Raw genomic sequence first — 17,178 nt, forward strand, 5'->3', positions numbered from 1 at the left:
TACTAAAAGTTATATGATGAAGACAAATAAGAATAGTTTAGTTTTTAGGTGTACACTGATATTTTTTCAATCACAAGTAAGTGCTTCGATGAGGTAGAAGCATTCACGTAGAAGTTTCGCTAATGCTCATTTCCAAAAAATTTCCAGTTTGAAGTTAAATAGTACTATTCTCTTCATGTAACAAGGTCATGAAATTTTTTTATGAAGTCATGAAATAGTCATGGAATTTTTTCATCCGAATAGAGTATGAACCCTGATAGCAGTATTATTTTGTGCCCGATTACATAATTCAGCAGGGTTGGCCGAGTTGGACCCAATGGGGTTTTTTTTTTTTTTGAGAAAATCCATTTAAAAAACCCCATTATTTAACCCACTTTTGGGTTTTTTTAAATTTTCCGAGAAGTTATTAGAAAATATTGATTAATTTAAATACTTTCGCAATTTAAACTTTTTTTTAATTTGTTCTTCACCGCAGACAATGGACATACAAAATGAATTTTGAACTTTAAACTATCATTAGTAATCTATATTTTAATTCATAAAACATTATTTTTTCCAAAAAGAAAAAAAAAATTCTGACCACCTCAATGTCCAAAAACTTCGCATCTCTACAGGAACACGAATCGAAGGAAAACCGAAAGCTTAAACTTCAACACTTTATTGCATAAAAATAGACACATTCATTGTAAAAGATAAAATCACTGTATATACACAGATTAAAAAACCACATCATCACATTCACAACCGCTTGAGATTTCTCTTGCTCCTTTTGCTACCAATCACGATGCTTGGTACTTGGGAGTTTCCACAGTCGTGGTTGTTGTTGGCTGGGCCCCTGCATTTGGCACAGAATGTGTAACTGCAACCCGTGCAAACGTAATTTCCGTTTCTTAGTTTGGATGCGAATCTGCACCGGGGACACTTGCTCAGGACTTCTCCCTTGGCTAGAGTTTCTGCTCCCTGTGGTAGAAGAAATGAATTAAAATTTTAATTTTTGACATCCTAAATTCAAATTACAGAAGTACCTCTTGTAAGGGACTTTTTCCGGTCCCAGTCCCTTTGAATAGGGACCTCCATGCATTTACCTCTCATTAAGGGACCGTCAGAGAAAAATTACAAGAAAATTATGTATAAATGCATCAGAAGTATGAAATTTACAGGAATTCAAGGTTCCCTTTTTGTCAAATTAACTGGCAAAAGTTTGTCTTGACATTAATAGGTAAATTAAAGTATTCTAATATTCTTGTTGAGGCTTAAGATTCATGCTTTTCCCTCTCATAATTTTTTTCAAGTAGGCTAAGCCCTGATAGATAGTGTGCCGCCCATGACAAGCTTTGTATTGGATTACATGTTTTCAAACAAATCCATGTTAAACAGTAATTCAAAATTGTAATTTATGAAAATTTGTTACAAAACTTTGATACTACAAAATTTGATACAATTTTAATAATTTTTTTTTCAGTTTGAATAAATAATTCTGAATTTTATTTAGTTTATAATATATGACAGACATATGAAACATTTCCACAATTATTCTTAAATGTAATTAGAGTGCATTTATAGTGAAATTATACACAATATAGTGAAAGTTTACACAGCACGCATGAATTCATTTACCTCTAAAAAACAGACACCTCTATTTAATTTCCCCTTTAGTGTCCCTTAATTGAGAGGATCTACTGTATGTTTTTTAAATCACGAATGGCAATAAAACTCTTACTTTTTCGGTTTCTTGTTCCTACAAATGGAATGGGAATTGAGGAGAGATTTGCACCCCTCCTATTACGACTGGCGATTTTCTGAATAGGTAACACGAGGCATATCCATAGCTGCCAACCTCAAGATACAAAAAATAGGAGCACTTAAGGGAAAAAATAGGAGCACTGAGGGCTAAAATAGGAGCACTGAGGGCTAAAATAGGAGCATGAAATCGTGGCCTGCGCAAAACCTTCCTTCTGTACCATATGTTTCCATAAATTCTAAGCACTTATAAAATGCTTTTCTAAATTTTCATGTTAGATTTTCAACAAAACTACAACCAAGTTTAAAACAAAATTATTTTACATTAAAAAAGCAACATTACATAGATACATATTGAAAAGTTTAAAAAAAACATGATTACTGTTTGATTTAATAAAACTGCAATCCTTTTTAAAAATGCTTTTATACATATCCTACATGCATAAGAACATATTGAAGATTAAAAAAAACAATTATTTCTTATACTTGGAAGTAAAGCAACTTCATAGTAAAGGTCAAGACTCTGAAATTTTGAAAGTGGCCAGTGGCACTCGACTCCAAACTTTGTGGCCACCAATGTCATTAAGTTTTGAAATACAAACTGCAGAGGGGGAGGGAGTTTTTACAACTTCCTTAAAAAAAAAATTTAAAAAAAAAATTAAAAAAAGATAAAATTTCCCCTTCAAGAAAATTATTTAAAAAAAAAAAACATAACTTTTTGCCTTCTGTTATTTTTAATAGTTTGTATTGAGACAAACAACTAATTCTGTTTTCGGGAACTTAGGCTATTAATAGTCTTGTCTACTTCATGTTGCACATGACAAAACATGGCAACAACGCGAAAAAGTCAAGACAATAGATTTTTGAGTTTGTTGCATTAAAAGTAATAATAAATAATTAATGAGCCTTAAAAAAACTCAAAATTTAGACGAAATAGCGAGTTTTTAGCACATTAGAGTCTAAACCAATGAGGATAGAATAAGATTCTGAAGAAAAAATTTTGCATTTTTCAAGAAAAAATTTTAAAATTTTTTGAAAAAAAAAAAAAAAGCCTATTTTGCATTATTTTCAATAGTTTGCATTCCACTAAACAACTAATTCCAATTATGAAAACTTGGCCACTTAAGAGTCTTGTGTACTAAAATCTCGCAAATGACCAAATATGGCGACTAAGTCAAAAATTCAGATATAAAATTTTGAATTTATAGCATGAAAAACAATTATATAAATAATTAATGACCCATAAAAAACTAAAATTTAGACGAAATAGCGAGTTTTTAGCACATTAGTCTAAACCAATGAGGATAAAATAATATTCTGAAGAAAAAATTTTGCATTTTTCAAGAAAAAAATTTTGAATTTTCCGGGGGGGGGGGGGGGGAAACAGCCCATTTTGCATTATTTTCAATAGTTTGCATTGCAATAAACATCTAATTCCGATTTTGAAAACTTGGCCACTTAAGAGTATTGTGTACTAAAATCTCGCAAATGACCAAATATGGCGACTAAGTCAAAAATTCAGATATAAAATTTTGAATTTATAGCATGAAAATAATTCAAAAATAAAAAATCCTCATGAAACTACAATTTAATTGCGAATTTTTAGCACATTCGTGTCCAAAGCAATAAGGATAAAATGAAATTTTAAATGGTATAACTGTTTTCATATTTCTCAATAAAATTATTTAAAATAACCAAAAAAAAAAAAAAAAAAAACATTTTGCAGCACATTTTGCTTATTTTCATTAGTTTTCAGTTAAAAGCAACACCCAATTCTGCTTTGTCTTTGAAAACGAAGCCGCTTAAGTATCGTTTGCTAACTTCCATCTTGTGAATGACCAAACATGGCGGCTACGTTTTACACGTAGCTGAAATGCTCGATGAAAAAACGACGATCTCCAATCGGCGCTCCCCCTCAGTGTTTATCCTGACACTAAGCTTCCAAAGCATCAAATTGTCTTCTCTTTTGTTGAGTTTGCGCACAATTCCTGCCTTCGAGGATAGGGAAATCTCTCCTTTTTCCTCAAAAATCGAAAAGTGTACAAGCAAAGTCAAAAAAACGGGGTTTTTTTGGAAAAAATCGGATTTTCGGAGTACGCAATAAAAATCGGAGAAACTCCGGGAAAAACGGAGCACTTGGCAGCTATGCATATCCATAAAAACGAAAGTGTGATTAGGACACAGTAAAAAGGATCAAGATTTCATGCCTGATATTCACTTATCAAAAAGATTATTTTCAGCATACAACGGCATTTTTTTTTATTTCCTATCAATTTTATATGACTCAAATCGGTCTCTGGAACTTTTGAGTTCTGATGAGGTTTAACCTTTTAAGTTCATCTATGTTGATGTTTTTCCAGAAAAAAAACGTCATTTTACACTTTTTTTAAAAGTAACATTTGCTCAAATTTCGACTCGAATGAACACAAGCGATGTGTGACTGTAGAGACGAACATGCGTCTATGAGAGTGCTTCTTCTCGTCGGAATGGCAATCCGACAAATCGGAGCAACATCCACTTTGGTCGAGTGAGGCTAATAAGCAATATCTAATTGCTCAAAAATGGAATCTGTCTCAACCATAGACTAATAATAAGAGTAGACCGAGCTATGGCATCCCTTTTGCTGCTCATAAACCAAACCATGTGACTGGTGGATATCCTAGCAACAGCGGGCGTTCATCGTAGCAGACGATCAACGAGAAATAAAATAAATAGAATTGATGGAACGCGGAAGCATTATCTTTTATATTGTCCAATTTGTAAATTTATTATTCTAAGTTGTAAATATTTTGTTAATATAGTGAGTTTTTCGTTTAGATAGTATTGTGCATTTTCTTTAGTCCATTTCAATAACTCTCTAAGCAATTAAAGATGCGAGCGCCGAAATAGAATCGGCAAACAGTAAGATTTTTACATACAGTTTCAATTTAAGATACCGATGAGTACATTTTTGCGTTAACGCAAAACGTTTACGCCATTTCGTTCACGCCAACGCTGACAGCTCCAAATGAAATAAAAGTTACCTAAAACTGATCAAAAACTATTACTAATGTCAAAATAATGCATAACTAAAAGAAAAACAGTTCAATCTCTGCACCTGGAAGTTTTTTTTAATGAAAACACATTGTCTTAAAATACATGTCGAGTGCCAAACTGTAGATAATGCTGCCATCTAGCAACCATGCTGCCAAAGTCTTCGCCAAGCACTTCCACTAGTCACATGATACATCTATGAACCAATTTTCTTTATCAGCAAGAATGAGAAAGCTCGGTCTACTCTTATTATTAGTCTATGGTCTCAACCTTAAGTTGATGGTTTTGTGGAGTTAACAGGTACTGTCTGACCATCGATTACATGGAAAGGCTGATATCCAGTTTATAGGCGGAAATGGACGTAGCTATTAGTTTATAGGGGTGCTAGTTGGTTTGTTACAGATGCACACTTTTGCCTCTCTATTATTTAGCCTTAGTTTAATAAAAATGAAAATTTGCTCACAGCAGCATTTTTCGAATCTGAAGTATATTCAATCCATATTCTCACAGCAAAAATTGATTGATTTATTTATTCACAACAACAATTCAGACAGTCTTATTGTCTGACCATCGATTACATGGAAAGGCTAATATCCAGTTTATAGGCGGAAATGGACGTATCTATTACTTAATAGGGGTGTTAGTTGGTTCGTTACAGATGGGCACTTTTGCCTCTCTATTATTTAGCCTTGGTTTTGTAAAAATGAAAATTTGCTTGCAGCAACATTCTGAAATCTGAAATACATTCGATTTTATTCTCACGGCAAAAAATAATTGATTTATTTATTCACAACAAAGTTTTGAGCTTACCCTTTTGCTTATACATTTCTGAACGAAATGAAAACATTTTATTTTCTTTTTGTTGTTTCCAGGGTAACTATTTTTGATTTCCCTTATTTTATTTTAGAGAATGCAATAAATGAATAAGGCACTAGTGACATCATAAAACGCATGCATCAAAACCCGATCGTTGTTTTCCCTTCTCCCCTGCTACATTCATTCAGATGGAATCGTCTTTACTTGGCAGATTGCCAAATTACATACAATCCGCTGTCAAACACTAGCATGCAATTTTTAGTGACAAGGCAAAGAGTGGTCCGAAATCCCGAAAACTTCACTTGAACATTTCTGTTTTACCACACATCTTTTGTTTACTTTCTCACAAAAAAAAGCAAACAGGCCCTTTCATCAAAATGGAATCACATTTGCTTTTCTCGAACATTGTTTAGTTGCTGGTTCATCCCCATGTCAAATAAAGTTAACAAATGAATAACTTACTAAAATAAACTGGAATTGATGCCAATTTAAGGCAGCATAGTTAAACTACTTTCTGAAATTGAAAATAGTCGAAACACTGACCTTGAAATCTGCAAAAGGATTGCAGATTTCAAGGATGTATACGTTCAAGGACGGATGCAAGGGAGGGGCGATGGCCCCCTCTTTGAGCGATATTGAGGAACTTTCTTCGGGTTATAATTTTAACATTAAAGTTCTAAAAACTTCAGTTTTACATAATCTTCGATGGTGCTAATAGAAAAGGGAGATCTTCGCCGGAATTCTTCCGGAACTGAAATCTTGAAAACGCGATCGCAGCCCATCTCTAATTACTCTGGGAGACCGAACCGAAACTTTCTACAGGATTGTTTTCAAAACTGAAGTTCCAAAACCTCAATTTAGACCTTAGATGATATTGAGAGATAGGCTCAAGGGCTTACCCTGGATATTTTTCAGAAGAAACAGAACGAGTATTTCGAAAGAAACACAACTATAGGACACTTTTGATGGCGTAAAGGAAAGCGATTACAGCTCCCCGAAAATTTTTAGAAATTGAAATTTCAAAGCGTAAAAATTGCCCCCCCCCCCCTTGAACATTTTCTGGATCCGCCCTTGTATACGTTTCATGTAGGCATTAGGGTGGTTCAAAAAACCTTTTTTCAGCTAGAATCCAGGACACTCCTTTTTTTTAGACAAACTAATAAATAGTGTTATGTTGTAAAAGTTTCAGCTTCTTACTCTAATTTTAAGAGGGTGCTCAAGGACCCCTTCATTTAACATTATCCGTAGCATAGAAAATGTCACACATTCAGAAACATTTCATTTCCCCAGCTGTTTTTTTGTAAATAATTATTTTATTGCAATGTATATACATATTACTCATGTATATTATAATATGTAGCAATTGTTTTTTTAGTTTAATGTATTTTTTAACCCCCTCTCCATACCATACTTGCCAACCTTCGAAGAAAACAAAACAGGTGATTCACCAGCGACATATCTTCACAATAGAATAATTATATTATGCTTTTAAATAACATGAATACAAAACTTAAAGTGAAATGGGGATTTTTTGCAGATGTAAGCTAATTGGTACCACCAAGAATATACTGCAAAGGAAAAATTAAATAATAAGGAGTGAATTTGCTTAAAGTTTTGTACATTTCCCAGTCTCTACCAAAAAAAGTAGCTACAAAACTTTCAATTACTAAAATCCGGAAAAAAAATCAATTTAAAATGAAAATAAACTATAAAATAAGTAGGTATAGGGTAGCATATGTTAAAATTATCTCAAACTTTCAAAATCATTGAAATATTTTCAAGATGCAAAAGGATTGAAATCTGCTGCAATTTTCGGCAAAAGCACGGAAGAAAATCGTAAAAAACGGGAAATGGAAGCAAAAAACGGGAGTCTCCCGGTAAAAACAGTAGAGTTGGCAAGTATGCCATACTGATGAAGTTTGGTGGAGGGGTTGAGCACCCACCTTCAGTTGAAATAGGAAGCTAAAATTCTTCCAGTATATTGTTATCCGTAAGTCTAAAAATAGTGAGGGGTATGCTGCTATTGAGGAGAAATTTTTTACATGTATTTCTGAACCACCTTAGTGGGCATGTTTCCAAAACGTGTATGTTTATCAGAAATGTCAGTGGCTGAAGATCAGGGGAGAATCCTTCCAATGGCAGATTAATCATTATTATTTGCAAACGACCCCGTTTCCCGGTCATGTGGTGATATGTGTTGGCTTACCTGGAGGTAGGAATTGAACCTGGTGTCTGCCTGTGTGTATAGAGGCTGTTTTTTCTTATGGGGCTGGTTGGTGATGTCGCAGAAGGCAGTCTTGTGCTCCCTTTCATCCACCTGGTGCTGCCCCAGCTTGTTTTCCTGGAACAGAGAAACCTCAGTTATGCCATCGCATCAGAGTAAATGCAATCAAAAATGATCAATTTCTTTTTATTTTAAAGTCAAACAGACGTGGAAAAATTATAAATGATACTGAAATTTTGAAAGAACAAGAAGCTCTGTCTAGAACTAAACGAGCCTACTTTCCCGTATAACCATACTACTTTCTAGTACCTGATCAATACTCTCAAAAATAGCTAAAATTGCAAATTGTTTCAAACATATTTTTAAAATACTTTAAGCTGATTTCTAGCAATAAAATATTCCTTACTTTTCTTTTAAAAAAAAATGAACGAATAAAAAAGCATCATCTTTTAAACGAAGCAGCTAATACACTTCTTTCCATTAAAAAAAAAATCTTTAACAGCTTTCAAAACGAAAAAATAATAATAATAAATTCATTAAAATAAATACATCATATCAAAAAAAAAAATTGTTTCTTTTTCCCCTGTTGCCAAAAATAATTTTTTAGATTAATTAATGCACTTACCAAAATAAATAAAAATAATAAAATGTCAACTCAAAGAAATAATTTTCATTGTCAAAAAAAAAAAAATAAAATCTTCTGAGCATATCTTTAACATAAATGACTTCAAGTTTATTCGCCGAAAACTGAATACCTAAATTGAAACTTTAGCGTGAAAATAAAAACAAGTCATATCAACAATAATTATTTCACAGTTAAAACCACAGCAGCGGAGTCGGAGCCAATCTCATTTCGGGATAAAAGAGTCGGAGTTGAATATCCAAGAATCGGAGTCAGTCATTTGTCCTCCGTGTATAAATGTTTGCCAAAGCTACGAAGTCAGAGTTGGAGTCCGATTAATTGTCGGGCACAGGAGTCAGAGTCGGAGTCTGGAGTCAAGAGCTATTTCCAACAAAATTTGTTTGAAGTAAATCCGCCTTCAAGTACGGAATCTACATTGACTTTCAGTTTCCCCGTAGGCGCTAATGTTAAAGGATTTGAGCTGTTCAAAATTGGACGGAAAATTGTTCAAATCAAAAAGATATTTTATATAGAAGTTTTACATCAAACGCTTTTTCCTACAAAGTTTGTTTGAATGAAATTCGCCTCACAGTTCGGAATTGCCTCTAATTTCCCCGTAGGCGCTAATGTTAATTTTTTTTGAACTGTTCAAAATTGAACAAAAAATAGTTCAAATCAAAAAGTGAAATATGGGAATCAGGTGTCCTCGCCGAGATCTTTCGAACAAAAAAAAGTTTGTTTGAATCGGACAACTCATTCAAAAGTTATTAGGGGGGACAGACAGACAGACATTCCCCCCCCCCCCATCTCAATACCCTACTTTCCAATTTTTAATTTTTCAATATTTATTTACTTATTTTTGATTTTTTTTCGCGATATTTTTAAGATGCATTAAGCCTTCTTTCATGCTTTTTTCTTCTTTTTCTGACTTTTACTGGGAAAGTAGGCTAAAAAGGGATCAGATTTTGAAGAAACGCACTCTTAGGGACTTGAAAACTAATAAAGCGAAATAATCTCAAGGCCATGGGTGCTCATTTTTTCAAACAGATCCAAGATCCTTTCCCTCTTGTTCTCTTTCGACGCAACTGTCACTCATGAGAAAAACGGAACTTATGCCAGAAAGCAGGGTTCTTAAAACTTTGTCTGAAAAAAAATGACGGATTTTTTTTTTCAATTTAAGACTTTTTAAGATTTCCTTGGGACTTTCTCGGGAAGAATGAATTCTGTGCAAATTCATTTTTGAGTATATAAACACGTTTTTTTCCTTCCCTGCCCTAGACAGATAGTGTAAACTCGCAAGGACACCACCCTGGGCATGGTCCCATAATGCAGGGCAGTGGTTGAGCACCCCTCTGGACATTGTAAGTGCCCTTTTTAAAAGTAAATTTTCGACTTGAATATCAACATAATCCATAAGTTGTTGATGAATGATGGAATTAAAACTGTTATACTCAAAAAAAAAAAAAATTTATTTCTGTTCAGAATTTTTTTTCTTTTTTTTTTGAAATCTAAGAATGCATTTTAGACAACAAAATTCCACGTCTTTTTAAGAAAACAAAATTTTCTTAAAAGGGGGTTAAGTTCATCTGGATTTCAATACTTTCAGTCTTAAAATCTTTACGAATCTAACTTGAACTTCATTAATTTGACAGGAAACTCAAAGTTTTTTCACCCCACTCATAATCTTTCCACTATATTTAAAGAATTTTATGGACTGGCACCGGTAAGCATACTTGACAACCTTTGAAGAAAAAAAAAACAAGAGGTTCCACTAGAAGTATATAGGTGATTCAACAGCGACATATCTTCAGAACAGAATTATTAAATTATGCTTTTAAATAACATGGATACTAAATTCAAAGTGAAACGGGGATTTTTCGCAGATGTAAACTAATTGGTAGCAGCAAGAAAAATATACAGCAAAGGAAAAAATAAATAATAATGGGTGAATTTGCGAAAAGTTTTGTACATTCCCCAGTCTCTACCAAAAAAAGTAGCTACAAAAATTTAATTTCTAAACTCCGAAAAAAAAATCTATATATAATGAAAATAAAATATAAAATAAGTAGGTATAAAGTAGCACATGTTAAAATAATTTCAAACTCTCAAAATAGTTGAAATATTTTCAAGATGCAAAAGGATTGAAATCTGCTGCAATTTTCGGCTAAGAACGTGCTTTGTTTAACATGCATTAATTGGAAAAATTCTTATTCCCTGACATTGGTAGATGACTAGAAAAAGGCACCATCTGTTGAGAAGAAAGTGAAACTTTTTGATGATTGAATGAAAAATCTGCAAAAACGGGAAATCAGGAGATGGAAGCAGGGTTGGCAAGTTTCTGCCAAGGCGGTTAAAACCACTGGTAGAAACCGGCATGGCAAAAACCAGTTTCTGCCACATTTGCGGCAGAAACTGGCAAAAACTCACAAAATGACAAAAAATTAATTATTGACACATAGTAGAAAATACACGGAAAAAATAATTAATTTGTTTGGACCCTGCAGTTGCTTCTTAGAAAAGGTGGTTTCAAAAATCCAAACAGTTTTCTCAATTTAATGTGCACAAATGAGGAACTTAGGACTAGGGACAGAAGAGCAAGCAGGCAATGCATCAAAGAACAAGCAATATTCGTGAAACTTTCATCTGTTGTATATTTTTTCAAACTGGTCCACCATCTAATAACTGGGAAACGGTAAAAATTTGACTGGAAAAATATCGAGAAATGGGGCCAATTTGTTTTGTAAAGCTGTGACATTAGGCACATACAAAATCTAGGTTAATATTGGCAAGTAAAATTTTGACTTTCTTCTTGAAGCATGTGATAATTTCAATCACAAGCAATTTAGATGAAGCATATAAAGCGAGCAAATTACAATCAGTAATTTCTTGTTTTTAGTTCTGTATGTCACTCCTCTTGCCCAAGAACCCATCTGATTTTTGTCCTTTGTTAGATTAATGCAAATATTACGAGCATCTGCAATTGAAAAGTTCCCTTTTTGAACTAAATCAAGGGCACTAGCATAGTATTTTATTTTTTTTCAATGATGAAATGAAGTTTGATCAGTTTTTTTAAACGAACATCATTTAGTAATTACTTTAAAAGTTAAGTAAAGTTAAAGTTATTAAAGACACTTTTAAGTTTTTGCCAGTTTCGGCCGGTTTTTACCGGTTATAACCAGTTTCTGCCACTGGCATGGCAAAAACTAGTTTCTGCCGGCAGAAAGCCAACCCTGGATGGAAGCAAAAAAATCGAATTTTGAATCGAAAAGCACTTACTTTTTCAGACAGAGCCAGGATCCTCTTCCTCTTGGCCTCCAGGACGCTCTTCTTCCGGCGCCAATTGGCGTCCCGATCCCCGGCGATGGCGTCCCTCCACCCCCTCCCCACGCAGCTGGCGCTCCTCAGGTCTTCCGCGGAGAGCTCCTCCAGGATTCGGGACACGATCCGGGGACAGTTCTTCCGGCCCAGCTCTTCCAGGAAGTCCACGTGCCTGCGCTTCTTCGTCCCGCATTCCGGCCGCACCTGGAATTGGAGGTCGAGATCAGGAAATTTTTGGAAAATGAAGTTCAAAAAACACAAATTTAGACGAGTTTCATTGATGTTGGGGTTTATGACCCTATTCGGAATGAAAGTCCATAACACTTGTTATCAATATTTTAAAATTAGTATACATAACGAAAAGTAAAAAATAAAAATAAATCGTCCCACCGTTGAAAAATTTCTGGATCCATCCTTGAGGCGCTCTTACAGGCAATTGCATAAAATAGTATACTAGGGTTAGCAATATTGCTAATGCAAGTACCACTCTATGCCCCTCTATCTCAATACCACTCCAAAAGAATATTTTATGTTTAGTTACCAATCATTGTTTTGGGAATTAGTGGGTCATTAGGGGTGACCCAATAGGAAAATTTATGAGTTGCCACTTCTCTGCTACATTTAAGACTTTTCAAATCCATGACTCACAGGATGAAATGTTTTCAGAAAAAACATACATTCTCCACAAACGCCATGTTTTGTCAAAATTAAATTGCACTAGCTGAGCTACACTTGGCACCATACGTTCCTAAAAATTCAAATTAAGCTACTATTATGACTAAAAAACAGTGCAACAATGACTGTTCAATAATTTTCATACCTCACTGCCATCCCAAATGTCTTTCATCAACTGTTTCGAAATTTTTTTTGACATTTTTCATAAATTTTTGATAAATACTGATGAATCGGCGATCATTTTTACTAGGGGATCGAACCAATCAGGATGTCAACTGGATCGAAATTTTCGAGTAGCAAAATGAGGAAGGCACGAGTCTTCAATTTTAAAATATAGAAAGGGTTAAAAAAATATTCTGATCATAAAATATTCAATTTCCAACCAGTAGAATCACATTGTAAACAAAAATTTGGAAATTTTGCAGGAGCAGATGAAATTGGATTTCGAAACACTTAAAAATTGAAGTCTAAAATGCATAAATCTTACGCCAGATACGAAAATTTGTCAAGTATATTTTATAACTCAAAATCCATGACTAATAGCCAGTTTGGGTGATTTTCAAATATTTTTCGCAGTAATTTTGACTGAACGCGATCATGGTCGAAATCCATTACTTAATGGGTTTAAAATAAAGGTAAGGATAAGTGATGTGGCATCAACATTCATCACATAATCTAGTGTTAGGAGGACATTCATTTCATTTTTAGGAGGGATGTTTTACCAACAACTAGTGATGTGGATCGGGTAAATACCCAGCGGGTAGGTAAATATTTTTTGGGTATTTACCCAAGGCATGGGTAAATACCCAAAAACTGGGTATTTAATAAAAAATGCAAAAAAGCGAATGAGAATTTTTTTTTTATAAATCTAAATATGAAATAATTGGTAAAACTGATATATACATATGTATTACACAGTTTATAATATTTTTTATTGGAAGACTTGATGAAATCATGAAAGAAGCATATCGTGAACCAAAGAACCTTTCTTTTCAATGTCATAATTGGAGAAGTATAAGCAATTCATTATGAACTTCGGGATTTCAAAATCACAATCTAGGTTAGTCATATCCAAAATGAAAAAAAAGGAAGCATGAGGGATGTTTGGAAGAATAAACTTGAGAAGTTATTAAGAAACTATGGTGTTATTTATTTTATTGATATTTAAGTGATATCATGGAAAATATAGAAACAGTTTTCACATTAATAAACAAAAAAAAAAAGCAAAATTTTCTTTTCTGTTGCCTTGCTCATTTGCATTTGCTCCCCTGTAGGGTGGGAAGGTAAATATTTTTTTGGGTATTTATCCGAAGGCAGGGTAAATCCCCTAGTAATTGCGCATTTTGCAAAAAATTTTTAGGTAGTATTAAAAGGTGATTATTATCTTTTTTAAACATAAACTCTAAAATAAAAGATTAAAAATTTTAAATGAATTTTAAATGTTTATGTATATTATGTGTGTGTGTATATATATATGTGTGTGTGATACAGAATACACCTGAACAATTGAACTAAGTTTGGAGGAAATGTCTGCATAAGATATAGGTAAATAAATTGTAATAATAAATTGAGCGACATTTCGTTACATTTTGATGTCGTGCAGGGACATATTACTGGGTTAGAAAAGACTAGGACCTTAAAAAATTGATGTTTGCTTTTTTTTTTGTAACCAGTTAAGCTTTTTTCTTTTTGTAGAATGGCTTTTTATATCTGAAATTTGGCTATCAACATTGATTAGGCATATCCAACACATTTAATGTGAATATCATATTAGATTGCTAAGCTGTTTCACACAATAATTCTTTAAATATGTGATCAAAATACAATTTTTGGGCAAAAATTTATTGTTTTGTACATGGTTGGTTGTATATATACATAATGGAATACATATAGAAAAGTATTTTAGATGAATATAAATTTTTGAAATAAATACCCGGGTATTTACCCATTTTGGGTATTTACCCGGGTATATACCCTGGGTATTTACCCCTAAAAATAAATACCCGGGTATTTTACATCACTACCACCAACAAAAATATTCATAGTACAGGTAAATCTGCACGATCTTTACCTGCAACGAGGAATTCTTGAAGTTGAGCTCGTACTCGGAGAGCGTTTCATGGAATGGCGGTATCCTCTCGTGGATGATCAGCTCTTCCGTCAAATTCAGGAAGTCAATCTGCCCCGTGGGGGGGACCTGCCCCACGGAAGAGTCCGTCGAGGAAAACAGGGCAGAGGAGCCCGCCGGGGAAGAACCTTTGCCGGAAGAGTTCCGCTCGCAGCTGCCGAAATAGCCGCTGTCTCCCGAGAAGGTCGAAGTGCCGTCCTTGAGCCATCGGACTGGAGTGCTCGTTGCCAAGAACTTGCCTGGAAATAGATAAATGAAGCGTTTAACTCAAAATTAAAGTAAAATTTCTAGATACTTGAGCTGGTGGGAAAAAAAGCTTTTTACTGAAAAAAAATTAATGATTTTTTGTTAGTTAAAATTCATATATTTTCTCAGAAAACATAAAAAATGATGGAGCCGTAAAAGATACGTTCAATCCATGTTATGTTTTTCATAAAATTTTGCTGTTAAAAAAGAAGGTCATAAGTATTTTTTTGGTTCTGAACAATAAAAATTATCCCAATTTGTTAAATCATCAATCAGCCCAAGTTGAATGTGATTTTTGTGAATTATCAAATTAAATTTTTTTTGTCAAAAAATCCTTTTTTTTTTCTTCATATTCCAAGATTTTTAACCAAGTTTTTTTTTAATTAAATTTTTTTTCATGCATTTTTATGTACAGTAAAACTTCTCAAATGCAGACACTAAAGGGACAATTTTTTTTGTCCGCAATAGAGGGGTGTCCATTAGGGTTTTTTTTTGTATATGTGTACTAAATAAAAACATTTATTAAATGAAAATATGTTAAATGTTTGACTTAAACATTTACACTATCTGTGATAAATAATACTTTGGTGTGGAGGGAATAAAGTTATGTTAGAGCTTGCAATAGCAAAGTTAATATGTTTTCATGCAGAATGCTGAACAGAAAAAAAAAAGTTAAAAAACGCATTTTCTAGTTCAAGTATCATAAATTTCTGAACACATATTCCATAACTTTGTTCTAGCCTTCGTAACGAATCAAGAGTAGCTAAAACATTTAGGGTTGAATGTTGCGAAAATTCCCAAGACAAAAATTTTCATAATAAAAAGGAAGCATCCCCCAAATTTAATTTTCAAGTGCATTAAAGGATTGAATATAGCACTGAATACTTACTTAACACTTATTTTGTACAAAAAGTATTCTAAAATAGAAAATATTAATAAATGAATTGAACAATTATGATGATTGCTTAAGAAATAAAATTACAACATTAACCCAGAATTTTTTTTAATCATTTGGCAATGAAAAGTAGTTCCTTATTAGAAGGTTGCAAATCAAATTAAAAAAAAAAAAAAAAAAAAAAAAAAAAAACATCTGTCGGAATGTCCTCCATAGATAACTCATTCAGAATTTTTATCTTGTATCGTTTCAAAGTTTTCCAAACTTAATTTTTTACAAAATGTTCAATGTCTATCTAGATCTCTCTTTGAGGCAACTTCTCAAAATTTCCCATCTCGAAATCAGCTCTTTCACAAAATTTTTATTTGTAAAAAAAAAAAAAAAGAAAGAAAGAAAAACTTTAGCTTCCTATTTCTTTGGGCCAAAGAGATTTCTAGAATCATGACTCGGCTAAAAAATATTTCTTATAAGAGAAGAAATATTTTTCAGAAAATAAATAAGTACAAATAAAAAGAAAATTCCCAAAACAAATATAGTTCACAAAAAAAAATTAATGTTCGCCCAATCAACTGAACATAAAATTCTGAACTGACAACCCCCGATTTACCCCTTATTTGGTTTGCATTATCCAGAAACAAAATAATGGAAACTTAGTTCACACAAATGCTTAATTTGTGGTAGTACGTGGGTAGAATATCTACTTTAAGAAGTGATTTCTCATTACATACTGTACCACATACTTTGTAAAAAAACAAAGAAATGATAATTCAAAGCATTTATTTACAGGGTTGAGTTTTTTGCCGGCAAAAAGGTACTTTTGCCGGGCCAGTGGAAAAAACCATGGCAAAAATGAAAAAAAAAAAAAAAAGGCAAAAACCTAATTGCAAATAAAGTAGCGTCATAGTGTTAATCAAGAAGTAGTGACACTATAATATAAATAATGCACTTTAATATTTTAGTTATGTCTCTCCATGTTACTTCTAATTTATAAGGTCAAAAATAAATAAAAAACAAATGTTGGGATTGCAAAACTTAAGATTTTAAATGTTTGCTAAAGGGTCGTTCCACGTCAAATCAACCACAAAAATGGGAATTTACCACCCACCGTCTCGGAATTTGATCAAACTTGGTATACTTTATCCCTTTATGGTTACAAGCAACCCCCTAATTTTTTTTCTTTCAGTATCAATGCGTTTTGATTTTACAGCCTTTTGAAATTAGGCGATTTTACATTTTTTGTCATTTTGGAGACACTCAAACTGAGATGTTGTTGTTTGCGAAAAAAATTATTTCTTATGCTATAATCTTTTTGAAAATTTTTACACAAAATAGAAAGACTTTGAATATGTTGATAAAAAATATTTCAATAATCTTAGTTTGGCCAAAATTTTTTTAAAAAATTATAAAATTGAAAATTTTGAATTTTTTTTTCAAAAAAAGATGTTGGCAAAAAACTGAATTTCAACAAGAGGGTCAGCTTT

General features: G+C 32.9%; 1 long non-coding RNA gene across 1 annotated transcript; it reads right to left on the minus strand.

Annotated features, from left to right (window-relative positions):
• Positions 1–829: 829 nt before the first annotated feature.
• On the minus strand, positions 830–11,815 carry LOC129232790 (uncharacterized). Its single transcript, XR_008581395.1, has 3 exons — positions 11,712–11,815; positions 7,796–7,930; positions 830–960 (listed from the first exon to the last, which is right to left on the minus strand). It is a non-coding gene; the product is annotated as an uncharacterized LOC129232790 (long non-coding RNA).
• Between the last annotated feature and the right edge of the window lie 5,363 nt (positions 11,816–17,178).

This window comes from Uloborus diversus, unplaced genomic scaffold (genome assembly GCF_026930045.1).
Source record: "Uloborus diversus isolate 005 unplaced genomic scaffold, Udiv.v.3.1 scaffold_14, whole genome shotgun sequence".
Classification (NCBI taxonomy): domain Eukaryota; kingdom Metazoa; phylum Arthropoda; class Arachnida; order Araneae; family Uloboridae; genus Uloborus; species Uloborus diversus.